Below are 20,639 nucleotides of genomic sequence, written 5' to 3'. Positions count from 1 at the left end.
TAATCTTTATTATTTAATTAAGTTAATTAATCTTATTCTTCTAATTTCTTCTAATTTCATATTTCTTCATAATCTTACTAATTATTCTATTTCTTATTCTATCATCATTTAATCATTTTCTAAATATTAATTAAATATTTATTATTTAATTAATTATGATTAATTCCCCAATTTAAATAAATTACTAATTATTCAATTTCTATCTCTAATCATCTAATCATTCAACCCTCTTCTAAATATTAATTAAATATTTATTATTTAATTAATAGTGATTTAATCCTTTAAATTAAATAATCTTTATTATTTAATTAAATTCCATTTCTAAATAATTAAATAGTTTCTTTAAATTATTTAATTAACTAATTAATTCTTCAATTCCAAATCCCCAAATTCTAATTTCATTTAATTTCTCATTTCTTTTAATTTCCTCCAAATTCAAACACATGTGCATGATTTCAAAAACCAAATTGAAAATCAAAGTCAAGTTCTAAATATATTCAAATGCTAAATTGAATTAATAAATTCAATTATTTGAATAATATCTCATGCAAAGATTAAATTAATAATCTAAATCTAAATGCAAGCACATGCTAAATTAATTAATTAAATCATTTATCTCTCCAATCTATATTTCCATCTTTCAGTTAGCTTTTTCTAAATTAAGCTTTCTTTGTCATCCTCTTTATTTCCTCCAAACATTTGTTTTCTTCCTTCAGTCATCTTTTTCTCAATCAGTTGACTCAATTAATCTATTCAATCTATTGAGTTTCGCTTCTACAATCAGCAATTCAACTATCAATTTTCATTTGAGTTCACCTAAGTGCACACCTCTTGATCAATCTGTTCCACCTTTCAATCAATCTTCTCCAATTTTCTATAAATTGAGCATCCAATCTCCATTTTCAACAATCACGAACTTTGAATCTTTGTGTCACTTGCAGGTTACCAGCGTAATATCTGAGAACCATCATACCACGAAGAGGAGGAGAGCAATGGAAGCAATACACAGTCACGAAATAGGGAGTTTTTATAGATTGAAATCATAATTCCTATTTTGGTTTGATTGTATCTTTTCATTGTCTAGTTTGTTAGATTTGTTGATTAGATAGGGATTCATGATTTCCCTTGTGCTTCTACTTGATAGCTTTGTTTATTTGAAGAATGAATTCTAGCATGCATTACAGATATGACTGATTTTCACATGAATACCATCTCTCCCCCTTCGACATCAGTGACAAAGGATGGATGCCAAACCAAAAATACTGAACCAAACAGCTGACTACTCCCCCTGAGTAGTAGCATCATCTCATCAACCTGAATCAAAGAAAATATCTGATGAGCTTACCGGATTGATGCATTCCCGCATCTCTAAGTCTCTTATAGAGGGTTGGTAACCCCCAACTAATCTCTAAGATATTCAAAAGTATATTTAGGAAATGGTTTTGTTAGAATATCTTCAATCTAATCTTTAGTAGGCACATAAACCAATCTAACTTCCTTTGCTTCAACCTTTTCTTTCAAGAAATTATACCCTATAGAAATGTGTTTTGATTTGGAATGAAATACCAGATTCTTTGACATATCAATAGCAACAGTATTATCATAGTGAATAACAATAGGCTCATCATAATTTATCCTTGTATCTTTCAACATCTGTTTCATCCATAAAACATGAGTTTAGTTAGTAGCAGCAGCTACATATTCTACTTCAACAGTAGATAATGAAGTACATTATTATTTCTTACTAAGCCATGAAACCAACTTCTTTCCAAGAAAGAATGCATCGTTGGTGGTGCTCTTCCTGTCATCCATATCTCCTGCCCAATCAGAGTCTGTATAGGCACATAGTCTGAAATCATCATTCTTTAGATACCATAACTCAAGGTCTATTGTACCTATCAAATATCTGAATATCCTCTTGACAACAATATCATGAGTTCCTCTAGGATCTGACTGAAATATCAAAGCAATATAAAAAACATTCATTATATTAGGTCTAATCCGAGTTAAGTACAACAATCCACCAATAATTGATTTGTATCTACTTGGATTCACTTTAGGATGATGGTATGATGAAAGAATAAGGATCTGGTCAACTACTGAGAGGGGGTGTGAATCAGTAGATAGAAAATTGATAATAACTTTCACCAATCTCAAAATCAACCTCTCAAAGTAAACTTAGAACTGACAAGTTTAACCACCGAACTATAAATGCAATATCACTATCAAGTTTAACTGGTTGATTGTTATAGAAGATTAACAGTAAACAACTTGAAACTCACAAAAATCCAAATACTTTACTAACATAAGTAAAACTTCATCTCATATTGTTGTCAGTTAACATAACATATCAAAGTGGATTAAGAAGATAAGCAATTTAACCATAGTAAACATAACCACAAAAACATTCACCACTTGACACAATATTTTTGACGTGGAAACCCAAATGGGAAAAACCACGACGAGATGAGACTCACTAGTTAACTATATGAAATCTTCTGAAGTTTTCCCTATTAGGAGCCAAGCCTGTTAAAGTTTTTACAAAAAGTCCTGTTAAGAACAGATCTTGTTAGGGACCATGTAGTTAAGGGATTGACTATAATTCCCTATTAAAAGAAATACCTTGTGAGGAGTAACCTCAGTAGAATATTCGAAATCCAAGCTAATGGACCACCTGGTTAGATGATTTGAATAATACTAAGCTTGCTAGAGCTTACCTGGTTATGGGATTTTACTATTGTAATTGTTCGAAAACAACAATAGTTTGTTGATCCATTTGAATAGCACTACACTTTCCTGTTTAGATCCTTTTCTTGCTCCTATCTGCCTTTACACAAACTGCAGATACATCATCTAGTTTGGCAACCACACACTCAACTAGAAATTTGCCAACTCTGAAACAAAACAACTCATAGACCTTATAAACAAATCACTAGGTCAGTAACACAACAAAATCCTAATTCTCTTATAGAGATTACAAACAAGTTGGTTCAAGTATGACCATTGGATTACATAACAATCTATGCACATCATTCATGATAGCCTCAACCGCTCCTTGATCACCACTTCATCAAAATCAGTAACTCATCACATGGTTTGCATTACATGCAATATACTTTCTCATTCCCAAGATAAAAACCATTATCTCAATGCGCCAAAAACACTTTGAAACTCTTCTCATACAATATGCATATGTGTCATAATCATAACCACTCATCATCAAATCATAAACCAATATAACAAACTTCATCAAACTTAATCGGTTAGGGTTTATCAAATCAACAGGTAGGGTTTACCAGTTCAACTCTCCCTTACTTAGCAATACCGGTTCACTCCACAAACTCACCTACCGGTTATAGTTCCCTTCACTAGCTCTTCCTACTGGTTACAAAACAATATTATAACAACATCATTACCGGTTACAATTTCTATCAATATAAACATAACATTTCATTAATGCAATCTTCATGAAAAGGCCAACATAGGAGATCCATCATCCTTTGACAATTTTCAACTTGTTATCATAGGAGTACTGACAGGTTTTGAATTCTCAAGTCCAAATTTCTTAAGAAATTCCTTTACATACTTAGTTTGACAAATGAAAATACCTTTATCAGTCTGAGTAATCTGCAAACCTAAGAAGAATTTCATCTCACTAATCATAGACATTTCAAATTCATTCCATTCTTCGTATCATCAACAAATTTCATGCATAGGCTTTCTTCTCCTCTGAAAATGATATCATCAACAAAGACTTCAATAATCACTATGTCATCATGCTTAATTTTATAATATAGGTTAAAGTCAGCATTACCTTTGCTAAAACTAATCTTAGAAATATATATATCCAATCTAGCATACCATTCTCTAAGGGTATGTTTTAATCCATATAAATCTTTCTTCAATCTGCAAACCATGTCCTTGTCTTCTAATAGAGAAAATCCATCAGGTTTCTCAATGTAGACTTCCTCCTCAAGATCTCTATTCAGAAATGTGCATTTTACATCCATCTGATATACTTTGTAGTTCTTATGTGCAACATAGGCAAGAAGTAGTCTTACCGCTTCAATTCTTGCAACCGGAGCATAAGTCTCACCATATCAAATCCTTCTTCCTGTGAATAACCTTTGCAAACCAATCTAGCCTTGTTTCTTACAACTTGACCTTCTGCATTCAATTTGTTCCTGAAAACCCATTTAGTTCCAATAATATTCTTATCTTTAGGTCTGGGAACTAATTCCCATGTCTTATTCTTTTCTATCTAATCTAATTCTTCTCCCATTGCTTTCATCCAATTTTCATCTTTACTTGCTTCAATAAATGATTCTGGTTCAATTTGAGAAATCAAACATACCTCTTCAGTAGCTAGCCTTCTTCTAGTCATCACACCTTTGCTTGTATCTCGAATGATCTGATCTTCAGAATGATTTAGTTTCACATACCTGGGAGTCTTTGAATTTTCTTGATTTACTAATTCTTTCTGTTGTTCAATAGTCACAGTTGAATTTTTTGATGTTGTTGGAGTCACTGATTCAATGCTCTGAGCAACTTTTTATTAGCATTGTGTTGATATTGATGTCAACTGGTATGGGAGATTGATGAGCAGTGTTGTCATTGATGCATACTGGAAATGGTGTCATTAATGACATCTAGCATTATGATCATAGGAGTCATCGGTACACAAGTTAGTGTTGTCTTGTGTTGAAGACATAAGGACTAGAGACTGGTATTGGATAATAACTGGTAAGTGACATGTTGGTAGTGCATTGTTGGCAACCGAAAAGTGAGAAAGCAGGGTGAGCTAATGCAAATATGCCAACCGGTATGATGTTTAGATGTGAAATAGCAGGACTCCCACCAAATAAAGATGTAGTCACCAAATGAAAAGATAACTGATAGTGAGTGTGCCCAATGGGATCATATGTGCCTGTTTGAAGATATGCCTACTTAGAAAAGGAAGCCATATTGGTGCATGCTAGATGCATATGACAAGGATCCACTCCCACCGGTAAGTGGAGCTTATCTCCTATTATGGATGGAATGCCTCATAAACCTCCAAGATAAGTCAGAAGAGTAGAAGGCAGGTGATTGAAGGCTCACACCAGATCAACCGTTGAAAGACTAAGTTGCCTTAGGTGCATGAGATCAGAGATATGCACCGAATCAGTTAGGTAGACATGATGTGTTGTTGGTATAGAGAAGGAAGGATATATTTGTCACTTTGACAAACCAGTTGATATGAGAACCGGTTTATTGATGAAGAAGGCAAGGTTGAGCAGTTGCAGATAGAGATTGCAACCGGATTGAAGATAGAGTTTGTTGGAGGTTGATGACATGGTGTCATCAAGGTGGTTACTGGTAAGTATGTCCACCAGTAAAGCTGACAAGGTGCAGAAGTGAAAGGGTCCCATCTGTTGAAGATGTGCATGAGGTAGGTTGACAAGTGTGCTTACCAGTTTAAGTGTTCCACCAAAATGGCATTAAAGTGCAAAGTTGAAGGCAAACCGGTTAGGGTACAACCGACAGGGTTTGTGAACCGATAGATGAACTTGGTTGTGTGCTAATGGTTGGTGACCAAGTTGGACCAACATAGTGAGCCAAGGTGGATGCTGATATAGGTGCCATGTGAAGGTGAAGTTGCATGCATGCACAGGTCAGTGTGGTGTGTCGGTGAGGTTGTTGGTGGTTAGTCCAACATTTAATGGCGAATGCAAAGCTTGAGGAATGATGGAAGAGGATTGTGGCTCTAGATCAAGAAAATAACAAAGATCCAGGATAGACTGATCTTGTAGATCGAAGTGGGTAAAGGAAACCACATCATGCACGTGATTGACAAAACACAAAGCCGAAAATCATGCTATAAAAGGAAAAATGTAGAAGATGTGAATCACAAGGAAAATATAGTATGGCGATGCTGATTGATGAGCTACAGATCATCAATCAAGGACATGAGATTTGATTGGATATGATATGTCATGATTATCAGAGAAGAGATTAGATGCAGGTTCAGTGCATGGCGGAAACCCTAGCGCACCAATGATCAAACTCACATTTAGGCGGGAATGTTTGGAGATAAGAGTGCAAACCAAAGTGATAGACTTATAAAGCACTTAGAGGGGGGGTAAATCAGTGACAACAAAAACAATACTACTTTAAACACTGACCAGTTGAGATACTTAACAAGTTTACTAAACACTATGCATGCAATCCAAAATGATATTGAAGCATCCACAATAAGTAAAACATCCACCATAACACAAGTGTTTATACATGGAAAACACAATGGGATAAACCATGGTGAGATGGGACTCACAAGTTAACTATCTGCAGTAATAGGTAATTGACCGGTTAAGGTCTACAAAAGTGCTCTGCTAGGAGCAAATCCTGTTAAAGATCCCAAAGCTCTATTAGGAGCTATACCCTGTTAAAGGTAGTACCCTGTTAGGAGTAACCTCAGTAGAGGATTTCAGAATCCAAACTAATGGATCACCTTGTTAGAGGATTTGTACAATGAAGCTTGTTAGAGCTTACCCGATTAGGGGATTTGACTATTGTAGTGATTAGAAAACAACAGGTGGTGTGATCTAGAAGTAGCACAACTTGCTTGAATAGATCCTCTTTTGCTCACTCAAAACTGCATCACCAACATATTCTGCAATGCCTTCAACAACTTAACACTTCAATCTTTGCATCACATCATATATAAAAAATGCTTCATCATAATGTCATTAGATAGACATTAGATTTCATGTCGGCTTAGAAATCGTATCACAATTTCTTAGGTGCAATGTATCTGGACAATCAAACATAACTCATCACAAATTGCCACCAAATTTGTCGGTTAGGGGTAACTCATCACAATCGGTGATAACTCATCACACAATCAATAAATACTAGTTGGAACACCGATGTCAGTTAAGAGTTAACCACTATCAATACATAAACCGATTGTCCTCCATTGCTTCTTTGATGGTTTCCACTGAATCTCCAAGTTGGTGTCAAGCCATTCCTACATATACTGATTGTCTACATATACCAGCTTGACACTCTCTAAACCATTATAAACTAAACATCCAATACCAGGTGCAATACAAGTAATTTTAGAAGTGATACCGGTTTGTCTAATATTGAATGACAATGTGAATATATGTGTGTATATACATGTTCCATCAATGACAACACATGAAGTCATCCATTACAATTATCATCAAGCCAACACAAAGATGTGAATGCTGTTGCATGAGAGAGTCAACCAGTCAAGTGATTAATGAAAATCACAGAATAGATTGAGTGTGTGAGAGAGAACCAGTTAGAAGAGTTCAACTGACGAGGGTGAGGTGACGAATAAAGTGTCATTGAGTTAGACAGTGAAGTGCACCAATAGTGATTGAACCGACTTACAAGATTGCAGAGAAGAGAAGAGTAGAGCACAGAGAGAACCAGTGAAGAACCGGTAAGTTGTGAACTGGCAGTGATCTGTTAGTAGACAACTGATAAAGTGAACAAGACCGGTGGTGGTTAGCAGCAGTGTGATAGAACAAAACTGATAGAGAGAAGTGTACCTATAAGGAAGAAGTAGAGGCTGAACCAGTAAGGTTCCAGCAGGAGATAAGGTTGCAACAAAGAGGTGAGCAGAGAACCGACAGAGAATTGGATAGAGGAGAACCAGTGGAGAGACTTGCATGAGCGTTACAAAGTTCTTTTGTAACAAGGAGATTACTTTTGTATTTATTATATGATCTTGTAACCACTGAGTTGGAGCTTGGTGCAGGGGTTGGTGCTCCTTGGGTTGGTGCCCTAAAGCAGGAGTGGTACTCCTTGGGTTTGTGCCCTAAATGTTGAAACCAAATGTTTCATTGTGAGTCAGTATTGGAGTAGTAGTCTCTAACAACATTTCTCATTGAGGTTTTTCCCATCTTGGGTTTTCCTTGTACATCTGATGTTATATGTGGTTGCATTTGTGGCATCCTCCCATCTAACTGGTACGTCTTCTTTATGTTAGATTTGTTAACCAATATATACACATCAAATAGAAAAGGGAAAAGATTTGGAAACCACTGATTCACCCCCCCTCTCAGTGGCATCTTGCATTCAACACTTGCATTACCGGTTCAGGTCTAATAAATTCATCTTTCGGTCCACAGCCATATGATGTCATCTAATTACTGCCTTTTTCATCCACCTTAACATTTATGCACTCCATTATCCTATTCAATCTTTTGTTATAACATCTATATTCTTTACTCTTAGTAGAATAACTCAAAAATATTCCTTCATCACTTCTAGGATCAAATTTTCCCAATGCATCATCTCTTCTAATGTAGCATTTACTTCCAAAAAGTCTAAAATATCTAATAGTAGGAGTATGACCAAACCATCATTCATAAGGAGGCTTACCAGTATCACCTTTTATGTGTACTCTGTTGAAAGTGTATACAACGGTATTGACAGCTTCTCTCCAATAGATATCAGACAATTTAGCTTTAGTCATCATTGTCCTTGCCACATCCAATATGGTTCTATTTTTCCTTTCCACCAATCCATTCTATTGTGGAGTTCTAGGTGCAGAAAGTTGTCTTTTGATTCCATTCTTCTCACAAAAGTTGTTGAATTCACCAGATGTAAACTCACCACCTTGATTTGATCTTAATCATTTTATCTTCAGTCATGTCTCGGTCTCAGCCATAGATTTGAAGATTCTAAATTTCTCAAGAGCTTTTGTTTTTTCTTTTAAAAATGCAACCCACATCATTCTAGAGTAGTCATCAATAAGTAACATAAAATATCTATCACCTTGACAACTTTTAGTCCTTGCCGGTCCACATAGATCAACATGAAAAAGATCAAAAATTCCATTCTCTACATACCATATTATGAGATTTGACAATCTTGGGCAAATCTCTGACAGCATGTGTTGAACTAATCTTCACTATGAAATCAAAATTTACATGACAATCCTCTTATACCATAACCAACTTTAATCAATCTGAGCAATAAAACAAGCTTTCTCGTCGGAGTTCAAATGAAAACTGTTTCCTTTGGTTTGGATTCCAGAAGCAATTTCCAATCCAGATCTATTGATGATCTTGCATTTTCCATCCTTGAATTGCAAATGAAATCCTCTATCCACCATCTGACCTACACTTAAAATATTATGCTTCAATCCTTCAACATAATAAACATTATCAGTATTAGTCTTACCATCCAATGATATTGTTCATTTGCCTTTGATCCTACATGCCTTGTTGTCTCCAAATCTGGCTAGTCCGCCAACAATTTTTGTAGTGATAGAAATTTTCTCTTGTCATCGGTCATGTGATGTGAGCATCCACTGTCTATAACCCATTCATCATTTTCTTCAATTTTAGTAGCTAAAGCCTTCTCCTTGGTATGAGTTGCTTCAATGAAAGGTTCCGAAGAATCATCCTTGATAGCAATAAAGACCCAATCTTTATCTGAGCTTTCATTGTCGGTTTCACTTACAGGTTCATCATCATCATCATCAGTAATGCCAAAATCATCATCACCAACATAATAGCATTATTTATCCTTATTCCTTCTAGATCTAGTTTTGTTCTAATATTCTGGATTAGGCTTATAACTCTTCACAAATATTTCATGATTCTTATCAGCTCTTTTAGGGAATCTAGAAGCAAAATGACCAATCTTACTGCATAAAAAACATTTAACTGGCACTTTTCCTTCATACTTACTTCCATTGCTCTTCTCCTCTTCGTGGTATGATGGCTCTCAGATATTGTGCTGGTAACCTGCAAGTGACACAAAGATTCAAAGTTCTTGATTTTAAAAAAATGGAGATTGGATGCTCAATTTATAGAAAATTGGATGAGATTGATTGAAAGGTGGAACAGAATGATCAAGAGGTGTGAACTTAGGTGAGCTCAAATGAAAATTGATAGTTGAACAGCTGAATGTGGGAGTAAAACTCAATATATTGAATAGATTAATTGAGTCAATTGATTGAGAAAAAGTTGAGTGAAGGAAGAAAAATGATGATTGGTAGAAATAAAGAGGATGACACAGAGAGCTTAATTTAGAAAAAGCTAACTGAAAGATGGAAATAGAGATTGGAGAGATAAATGATTTAATTAATTAATTGATCAAATTAATTAATTTAGCATGTGCTTGCATTTAGATTTAGATTATTAATTTAATCTTTGCATGAGATATTATTCAAATTGAATTTATTAATTCAATTTAGCATTTGAATATATTTAGAACTTGACTTTGATTTTCAATTTGGTTTTTGAAATCATGCACATGTAATTGAATTTGGAAGAAATTAGAAGAATATGAAATTAAATGAAATTAGAATTTGGGGATTTGGAATTGAAGAATTAATTAGTTAATTAAATAATTTAAAGAAACTATTTAATTATTTAAAAATGGAATTTTAACTAAATAATAAAGATTATTTAAATTAAAGGATTAAATCACAATTAATTAAATAATAAACATTTAATTAATATTTAGAAAAGGGTTGAATGTTTAGATGATTAGAGATAGAAATTGAATAATTAGTAATTTATTTAAATAATAAAGATTATTTAAATTGGGGAATTAATCAAAATTAATTAAATAATAAATATTTAATTAATATTTAGAAAATGGTTAAAATGATTAAATGATTAGAGATAGAAATTGAAAATAGAATTAATTTATTTAAATAATAAAAATGATTTAAATTGGGGAATTAATCGGAATTAATTAAATAATAAATATTTAATTAATATTGAGAAAATGATTAAAATGATTAAATGATGATAGAAATAGAATAATTAGTAAGATTATGAGGAAATATGAAATTAGAAGAATAAGATTAATTAACTTAATTAAATAATTATTTAACTAATTAGACGAGTAATTAGTACATGATCAATGAGACATTTTTAGGTGTTTACATTTGCCCCTCTTTGAGACAAAGTTGGAACGACATTGTTTCAAAGAAAACAAAAAATTTCTGCCCCAGTATGCCCCGGTGATACTTAGGGTGTAATGCCCCCTCGAGAGATTGTTTGTGCATTAAAGATATGAATGATCTCTCGAAAAAAAAGAAGAATGTGAGATGAAAGATAGAAGAATGGTTAGTTGATTAGAGATAAAGATAGGTGATGTGAAGATGATATTGAGATAGAATATGAGAGAATAGATCTTAGAATGAAATAGAATATTGTTAGATGATAGAAAATGATTAAGAAAGAGATGATGAGAAAAGAATCAGCAAACTAGCAATAAACATATGAGACGAAAATGAAAATGAAATTGAATGAATCACGAACCTGTGTCATTACTTATTACACAATATATATTCATCACTGAGCCTTATTATTGAACAATGGAGCTTTGCACATCAGGGTATAAGGAACCAAGATGTAAAGATATCTCATTGAAGAAACAAACACATAGCAGACACACAACAAACAAAGAAAAAGATAATGCCCATCATAGCTCCTCTAGTCACTTGTGGACATCCTTGAGTAGCATAGGAACAATATCTATCACCAAATGATAAAAAGATAAAGACTGACCCAGACAAAATTCAGTAGCTATATTGACCTTGTGCCTTCATTCTCAGTTGTTTGATGTGATGGTTGATAATGTCTGATCTCAGAAAGTTGCGAACCTCGTGTAAGACCGACCTGTCTGATTTCGAGTGTATCCTCTTCTGTTTAAGACAAGATAATGATCACGTTGATATGGATATGATATGATTGATAAGATAGTTTGATCAGTTGATTGCAGATGTTTGACTGGATAGTCGTATCCTTTGTTAACTTCGTGCGAAGTGTTTGTTGGATATCTGCTAGGATATTTGTTTCTCACAAGACATTTTATTGCAATTTTTTCTGATTGATTGATTTTCAATTTTTAGTTCTTTTCCAAGAGCTTTTTCGATGTTTTTGGATTATGTAGGTAGATTTTTGAATGTTTTTGAATGATTTTTTTCAGGACATTTTGCAGATGTTTTTTGGTTGATTTTTTCAGGATCATATTTGAATGTTTTTGGTTGATTTTCAAGACGTTATATGGATGTTTTTGGTATTTTTTCAAGACATTATATGGATGTTTTTGGGAATTTTTAGTTTTTCAATGTTTTTGGATTTTGTGGTTTTCAATTTTTGGATATTTTTTCAGGACTTTATGCCCCCAGTGTGCAGACCTGTATGACATGATGATTTGCATAATGTATGTGGAGACAAATGAATATTTGAGATGACCTATGTGAATGCAACGTGCAGGATGAAGATGCATTTCCTATTCGAACAAGGTTGATTGTGTTTGTTTTTGCATTTGAATACACCAATTGAAATGGAGGTGCAAAATATTTCATAAATAAGCAGTCAATCGATCTCTAAGGCTCTTCAGAACATTCATCTCAACACACTTAGTGACTTGGATTTACAAATGGAGACGCGGAAAACTTCCCCATTGGTTCTTGAAACTTTGATCTTCTTTTGCCCATGTGTGTGCAGATGAGTTAATTCCTGCTCTTGTGTTCACTAAAGATCCTTAGCATCCTATTTGACTAGCTACATGATTTTTCTAACTACATGATTTTTCTAGCTACATGATTTCAATACACCAATTGAAATGGAGGTGCAAAATATTTCATAGATAAGCGGTCAATCGATCTCTAAGGCTCTTCAGAACATTCATCTCAACACACTTAGTGACTTGGATTTACAAATGGAGATGCGGAAAACTTCCCCATTGGTTCTTGAAACTTTGATCTTCTTTTGCCCATGTGTGTGCAGATGAGTTAATTCCCACTCTTGTGTTCACTAAAGATCCTTAGCATCCTATTTGACTAGCTACATGATTTTTCTAACTTCAAAAGCATCCCGAATAGAGCCTCGTTGCTAGCAAGCCTTGAGAGCTTCGACGAGGTTATAGATTGTAATTTCTTAAATATTGCCCCATTGCCAGTAGGCGTTCATAGCCTTGATGGAGTTACTTGCATGTTCCCATAGTCAAGATTTTTATCTCATTTGTATACATGATATTTCATTTATATATCATTGCTCTTTTGCCTTGAGATGTATATTTGGCATAGCCTTTTTTCGTTTTTTTTTCTTTTTTTTTTTTCTTTTCTTGCCTTGACTTGTAAGTAATGAAAACCTACTTGGGTGTGACAATTACAGTGGCGCTGAAGTAGAATTTTAGACTTTTCACTAGTCATATGATCAACTAGGTGTCTCGAGTGAATTAGAGATTTATTGTGTTTGAGATATAGGAATTGATAGATTTTGGGTTAACAAGTCTCAAATAGTGAAATCACTACCCAACCATAAGTAAAGCGTCATCATAGGGTTAATGTTGAAATTGAATGACCTTAGGACTTCAAAGACTACATGTCTGAATATCTAAGAAAGGAGATGACCCTTGCTTCTCTTGAATGCAAACGAATGATAAACTCGAACAGCTGCCCTATTTTATTGATGCTTCTATATGCAAATGTGGAAAGTTTAAGAATGCGATGCATTTTGGAAAAGAAACTATTTGTAATGCAATGTTTTGAATGATATGATATGCAATGCAGGAAGTAAAACCTAAAATAACCAAGCCCTTAGGTATAATATCGTGTAGGTAGTTCATTGGTCTTTGTTTGAAGAGTTAGATAAAGATGTGTTTTCCAATAAGATATAAGGACTCAACTAAGTGTATATGTTTAGCACCTCCAATGTTAATTTCTTTAGTTTTTGGATTTTGTGGATCATCGGAGGGAAATCCATCTTTGGAACCCATGAATTCAGCTATAGCATTATCATTTTCAAAGAAATCCAATTGTGATAGGTTCTCTTGCCCCTGGTCTTTCAAGTGCAGGTGTATGAGACAAATTGGTTTCAAAGTTATGACATGAGCGGGTGTTATGCCTATTTTTATTGATGCACTTGAAGAGGATGATGAAGTCAACCAGGTGTTGATCTCATTAACTGGTGTTATTATTGTGCTTGAACAAGATGATGAAACAATTGTTGACAAGTTGATCTGTGTAGTATAATCTGGATTGATGATTTGATTTATAAGGGGTTCATGAACAACTTGTGTAGAGGGATTGGTATCACTAGGAGAAATGACAAGTTTATTTGAGAGGAAATCTTGTGAAGAACATGGAGGATTATGACATGGAGATGAAGGTATGGAGAGATCTTGATCAAGATTTGGAGAAATAATGGAATCTTGTTTAGGACATGAAGGTAAAGGTATGCTTTGATCTTGTCTTGGAAAAGGATTATTATGAAGGATGGAAGAGATGTCCTGATTTTGTTTAGGAGGTGGATGTTTGATGGGACTTGAAAGGACACTTTATTCTTGAGATGGAAGGGTTTGATTATGAATGGAATAGAAAAGAGCGAGGGGATCATCATAAGATTCTTGGTCGGTGGGATCTTGATCAAAAATTGGGTAGGATGGAAGTGGTTGTTCTTGATCTTTATTTGTTTCAGGGTTCATTTCTTCTGATTTTGTATCATCCTCTTGACACGGGGAAGAAGTTTGGATATTCATGGGAGATTCTTGGAATGTTTCAACATTTTGGCGTGATGAAGAAGGATTTTGAATGAGATCCTCTGAATCATGACTTCGATTGGATTGGATTTGTACGATGGATATTGATTGGGAGGTTGTGTTATTAGATAGAGATGCCATGGATTGGTCTTGTGTGATTTCAGGGGATAATGAAATGGTGGATAGATATGGTTGATTTGGGCTTTGGTTCAAAGGGATTTGATTTTGGGTGAAAGATGTTTGATTTTGGGTGAAAGTTGTTTGATTTTGATGCAATTGTAGGTCCACCCTAGACACAATGAAAAGTGCTTTTCCCTTAAGAAAATGAAAAAATGATTTAATCTAATGCAGTCTGATTCACGTTCGTTTTATAGCCCAAATTTAGGTGTTAGATCCACATGTACATGTCAATTTTAAACACCAAATCCAAGAATGAAGGCATACATGTCAATTTTAACCATTTGATTTTTTAAGCACCAAAAACCAAGTGTAAGATGCATGCATGTCAATTTTAGCCCATGTTCATTTTAAGCACCAACAACGAAGTGTGAGATTATCCATGCATGTCAATTTTAACTGTTGTTGATTTTAAGCACTAAAAATTGAAGTGTGAGATTATCCATGCATGTCCATTTTAACTGTTGTGAGATGTGCATGCAAAATTACTAATCTAATCCTCTCTGCGAATCCGCCATAGGCTGTAAACAGAAGATTAGTAGCAAAAGAAACCAACAGAAAATAGAAACTGAGAACTTGATAGAGGCGATTGCGTAATACTACCTGAGTGAATGCATGAATCTGACAGAGAGAATGAGTGAACCTAATAGAGCCAATGCATGATGTTATCTGCTTGATTGCATAACACTAACAGGTCGATTGCGTGATAGAATGCAAACAACAACAAAAAAAAAAAATACAAGAAAACTAAACCCGATCAGGAACCTGCGAAACCAATTGTGAAGCCCTAGCCAAATCCCTCATCATCCATTCAATATTGATTAGATCATATTTAACTGTATAAGAAAGAACTAGGCTATTATATCTGTCTAAGGCCAGTTGTTCTTCTGAATCCTGTATCAATTTTTCTGCCTAGAGAACTTTTTGATATCGTTTGGCTTCTCTCCTTTGTTGTTTCGTCCTTCTTGCACCTGAAATCTTGAACTGAACTTTTCTTGCCATAAACTGTGTTAATCAAATCCTGAAATAAAAAAGTAATTTTGATCTCGAATTAACCAAATTTAAGACATAATTATATAGAAGCAATAACAGATAGAAGAAAAATAAAACAACAATTAACCCTGCGGATGTGTGACCCAGAAAGAGCGATTGCGTGATCTGGACAGGGCGATTGCGTGACCCTGTCAGAGCAAATGTGTGACCCTGAAGGGTCGAATGCATAATTCTGTCTATGCGATTGCATGATGATGTATGCTCGATTGCATGACGATGTAATCTCGATTATGTGACGGAAAATCTTTTCTTGAAATTCATGCAACCTGCAAAAAAAATGAACAATCTATACAATCTGCAAAAATCACACAGAACATAGAAAAAGTTTAAATTGTTGTTAGTTCACGTGGGCTTCACCAAAATGTAACGCATGCTAGAATTCATCTTCAAATAAACAAAGTTATCAATTAGAAGCACAAGGGAAATCACGAATCCCTATCTAATCAACAAATCTAACAAACGAGACAATGAAATGATACAATCAAGCAAAAAAAGAATTATAATTTCAATCTATAAAAACTCCCTATTTCATGACTGTGTATTCCTTCCATTGCTCTTCTCCTCTTCATGGTATGATGGCTCTTAGATATTGCGCTGGTAACCTACAAGTGACACAAAGATTCAAAGTTCATGATTTTTGAAAATGGAGATTGGATGCTCAATTTATAGAAAATTGGATGAGATTGATTGAAAAGTGGAACAAAACGATCAAGAGGTGTGAACTTAGGTGAGCTCAAATGAAAATTGATAGTTGAACTACTGATTGTGGGAGTAAAACTCAATAGATTGAATAGATTAATTGAGTCAACTGATTGAGAAAAAGCTGACTGAAGGAAGAAAAATGATGATTGGTAGAAATAAAGAGGATGACACAGAGAGCTTAATTTAGAAAAAGCTAATTGAAAGATGGAAATAGAGATTGGAGAGATAAATGATTTAATTAATTAATTGATTGAATTAATTAATTTAGCATGTGCTTGCATTTAGATTTATATTATTAATTTAATCTTTGCATGAGATATTATTCAAATAATTGAATTTATTAATTCAATTTAGCATTTGAATATATTTAGAACTTGACTTTGATTTTCAATTTGGTTTTTGAAATCATGAACATGTAATTGAATATGGAAGAAATTAGAAGAATATGAAATTAAATGAAATTAGAATTTGGGGATTTGGAATTGAAGAATTAATTAGTTAATTAAATAATTTAAAGAAACTATTTAATTATTTAGAAATGGAATTTTAACTAAATAATAAAGATTATTTAAATTAAAGGATTAAATCACAATTAATTAAATAATAATTATTTAATTAATATTTAGAAAAGGGTTGAATGATTAGATGATTAGAGATAGAAATTGAATAATTAGTAATTTATTTAAATAATAAAAATTATTTAAATTGGGGAATTAATCAGAATTAATTAAATAATAAATATTTAATTAATATTTAGAAAATAATTAAAGTGATTAAATGATTAGAGATTTAAATTGAAAATAGAATTAATTTATTTAAATAATAAAGATTATTTAAATTAGGGAATTAATCAAAATTAATTAAATAATAAATATTTAATTAATATAGAGAAAATGATTAAAATGATTAAATGATGATAGAAATAGAATAATTAGTAAGATTATGAGGAAATATGAAATTAGAAGAATAAGATTAATTAACTTAATTAAATAATAAAATAATTATTTAACTAATTAGACAAATAATTAGTACATGATCAATGAGACATTTTTAGGTGTCTACAATGGGTACTTGACATTGTCCGGAGTTCATTGATTGCAGTAACCTTCATCTTATAAGTCAGAGGTGGAACTCTTAGAACCTTAGACACAATCTCATCCTCACTAACTAATCTGCTACAACATTTGATTCCCATAACAATCTCATTTACTCTATCCATGAAAGAAATTATCTTCTCATCTTCTTACATCTTCAAAGTTTAATATCTCACCCGGAAACCTTCAAGTTTTGCAATCTTTACTACTTGGTCACCTTCATAAAGAGTTTCAATCTTTGTCTAGATCTTCTTTGCACTCTCCAAATCTATGACATTCAATAGTTTTTCATCAAATAGGGCGCTTAACAATTCTTCATTCACTCCTTTCATATTTTGTAGTTTGTACCATCAAATCTAGGACTCTCCTTCTAGTAGGGGTTGAATGTAGAACTAGATGCAGTGCCATTGGATCTCCTCAAGTGGTTAAGATTCTATAAAGAGGACCAATGCTCCAATACCAATTGTTAGACAGATCTGATACCGAGAGTTAATTGAGAGGGGGGGTGAATCGGTTTACTATCAGAAATCAAAACTATTGCATATCAAAACCTTTAAACGAGAGCACAAAGAAACCAACACAATGCAAGATAAAACATGAAAGCACAATACACAACACCAATATTTTTGACGTGGAAAACTTGGTAAAGGGAAAAACCACGATGGGAAACCCTACCCACAATCAAATAATACTTCTGCAACAATATGTGAAATAATTACAATGGGGATTGCACTTGCAATCAGGCCAACCACCTAGAGCTCACTGCTCATCACAAAAGAGAAGTCTCAGTGACTAATAAAACATCATACTACAATCTAGAAAGAATGAACTGTGAAATTAGCATCTCCTGATGCTTGATATAGTTCCGGTTAAGCGGAGATGTCTGCCTTACAATACCAAAAACCTTATGCCGAAATGATATATCACTTGTTCGCACATAAACCTTCCTCTGATAATGCAAACATAAGAATTGATCCCACACCTCTAATATATTACATGAATAAGTCACCTATAAATACAGATCGTCAACCTTATGATAAGGTTGGCTAAACCCAAAAATTACATTACATGGTATCACCAGACCAATATTATCATTTACATTACATAGCATGGACCTAATTCAAATATCCAAACAATTATATCCACTGGAAATTCTGTTAAAACCAAAATCCAGCATGCTTCACCAACCGGTAGAAACCCTCAGTGCAATAACACAGAAAGTCTAACCGGATCCAAATAGGACCACCATAATAGCACGCCAGCCAATGCAAAGTCACCAAACACTCAAAATATGATCAAAAGCACCTTTAGCATGATAGAAACTGAATCCATAGGCTAGACCAAAATTGTCTGACCAAAACATCAAATATCACTTATCGATAAAGCTAACCGGTATCGGGAAATACCAATCGGGAACATAAGCGATATTTACCGAAGCACCAAAACATGAACCAACAGAATATGTCAAGCATATAACCATCCATAATAAGAATCCAAAACCCCATCCAAGGATATGATCCTACCAGATCATAAGCGAAGCCAAAACCAAGATAAGCACCAAGACAAAGTGGGATAGGTCCAGCCAGGATAGCAGAACCATATCCAACCGAGATACAGGGTTGACATTAATGACAAAATTAACCAAATCTAACATAAGCCAACAATTAGTCCTTTACCAAACGAGGTGCAAGATAGTTGTACAAAGATCTCTAATAGGATATACTATAGAGTTTGAGATTTATAATTCAAGCTTAAAGTTAGAATTGATCCTATGCATTTGGAGATGCAAACCTTTTCAGTTCAACATTTCTAGTTACAGTAAGAATTTCGGCAGTTAGCCATCTTTGTCTACAGTGAGTAGTCTGACAGTGAGTCATTTTTGTAATCTGGTAGTGTGCCACCTCTTTGTAAACTCAAAATACAACTAGCTATATTCTCCTAAGAGTTAACACTCTCCATGGTTTTTCCCATTTGGGTTTTCCACATATAGAATCTGATGTTTATGTTGTGGTTGTGTTCTTCATGTCTATTTTGCATTAACTACTTTATATCAGTCAAGTGTGTTTGCTAACAGTTATAATTGGATGAAGAGTTTATTATTTTTAAATCTACGGGAATACCGATTCACCCCCTAATGCAGGAGCATCCCTGGTTCATGGCAATCTTGCATCAACCAAAAATATTTCCTTTAAGTTTTACATTTCATTCTGCATTTTTTGGCTTTGACTCACCGGATCTCATGGAGTTGGATTTTTCTTGAGGACTTGATCATCTACCTTACTTGCAAACTATGGAGCATTTGGATCATTTTTCGGCAAGTTATTCTACCAGTTTCTGAGATAGTTTTTTGGTACCGGTTGCCTGGTTGTAATCTATCGGGATCTACTGGATCCCTTCCATGGCTTGTAGAGCCCTGAGTATTGATTTTGATGTTCCTTGGCATGTGACCGACCATCTGTTTGATCCACACTTCATCCTTTGGATTTTCCAAAGGAATTTCTTTGGTGGAGACCAACCTTGTTGTTTTTACACATTAGGTCTTGTTCTTTGGCATTTGATCCCTTTTGGGCCGACTGGATCCCTTTGGATCATATAAATCATTGTAATTGAGCATTAGAATGTAAGAAAATTAGATATAAGCTAAGAGATAGAACATAGAAGATAGATTTGAAGATTTTAGGTCCCGATTGTGACCTATTCTAAGCATGTTTTAGCAGGCCAGTGAGCTGATTTCTATAACCCAGTTGTTGCCGATTGATTGTAAACAATTTTCATGATATAATTCATTTAGTTATGCATTGCCTCCATCATATCCTTGTGTTTCTATTGTGTTTACTCTTGCTGACCAGCCCAGATAGATCTCTTTGAGGTCTCCCCTAACCGGTGATTGCACCAAGTGGTATCAGAGCAAGATTTTGTTCCAGACATTGCATTGTCCTGAGAAATTTTGTTGTAGGGTGGCGGATTGTGGATCCAACCTGCAACTGTAGAGGATTGACATAAAGATGGTGCAAAGAGGAAATAGGAATGGTGGAGCACGTGGGAATGCAGACCCTGCTATGATGGAAATGTTGAGAGGAATTG

Source organism: Cryptomeria japonica, chromosome 5 (genome assembly GCF_030272615.1).
Source record: "Cryptomeria japonica chromosome 5, Sugi_1.0, whole genome shotgun sequence".
NCBI lineage: Eukaryota > Viridiplantae > Streptophyta > Pinopsida > Cupressales > Cupressaceae > Cryptomeria > Cryptomeria japonica.
This window is presented reverse-complemented; position numbering follows the sequence as displayed.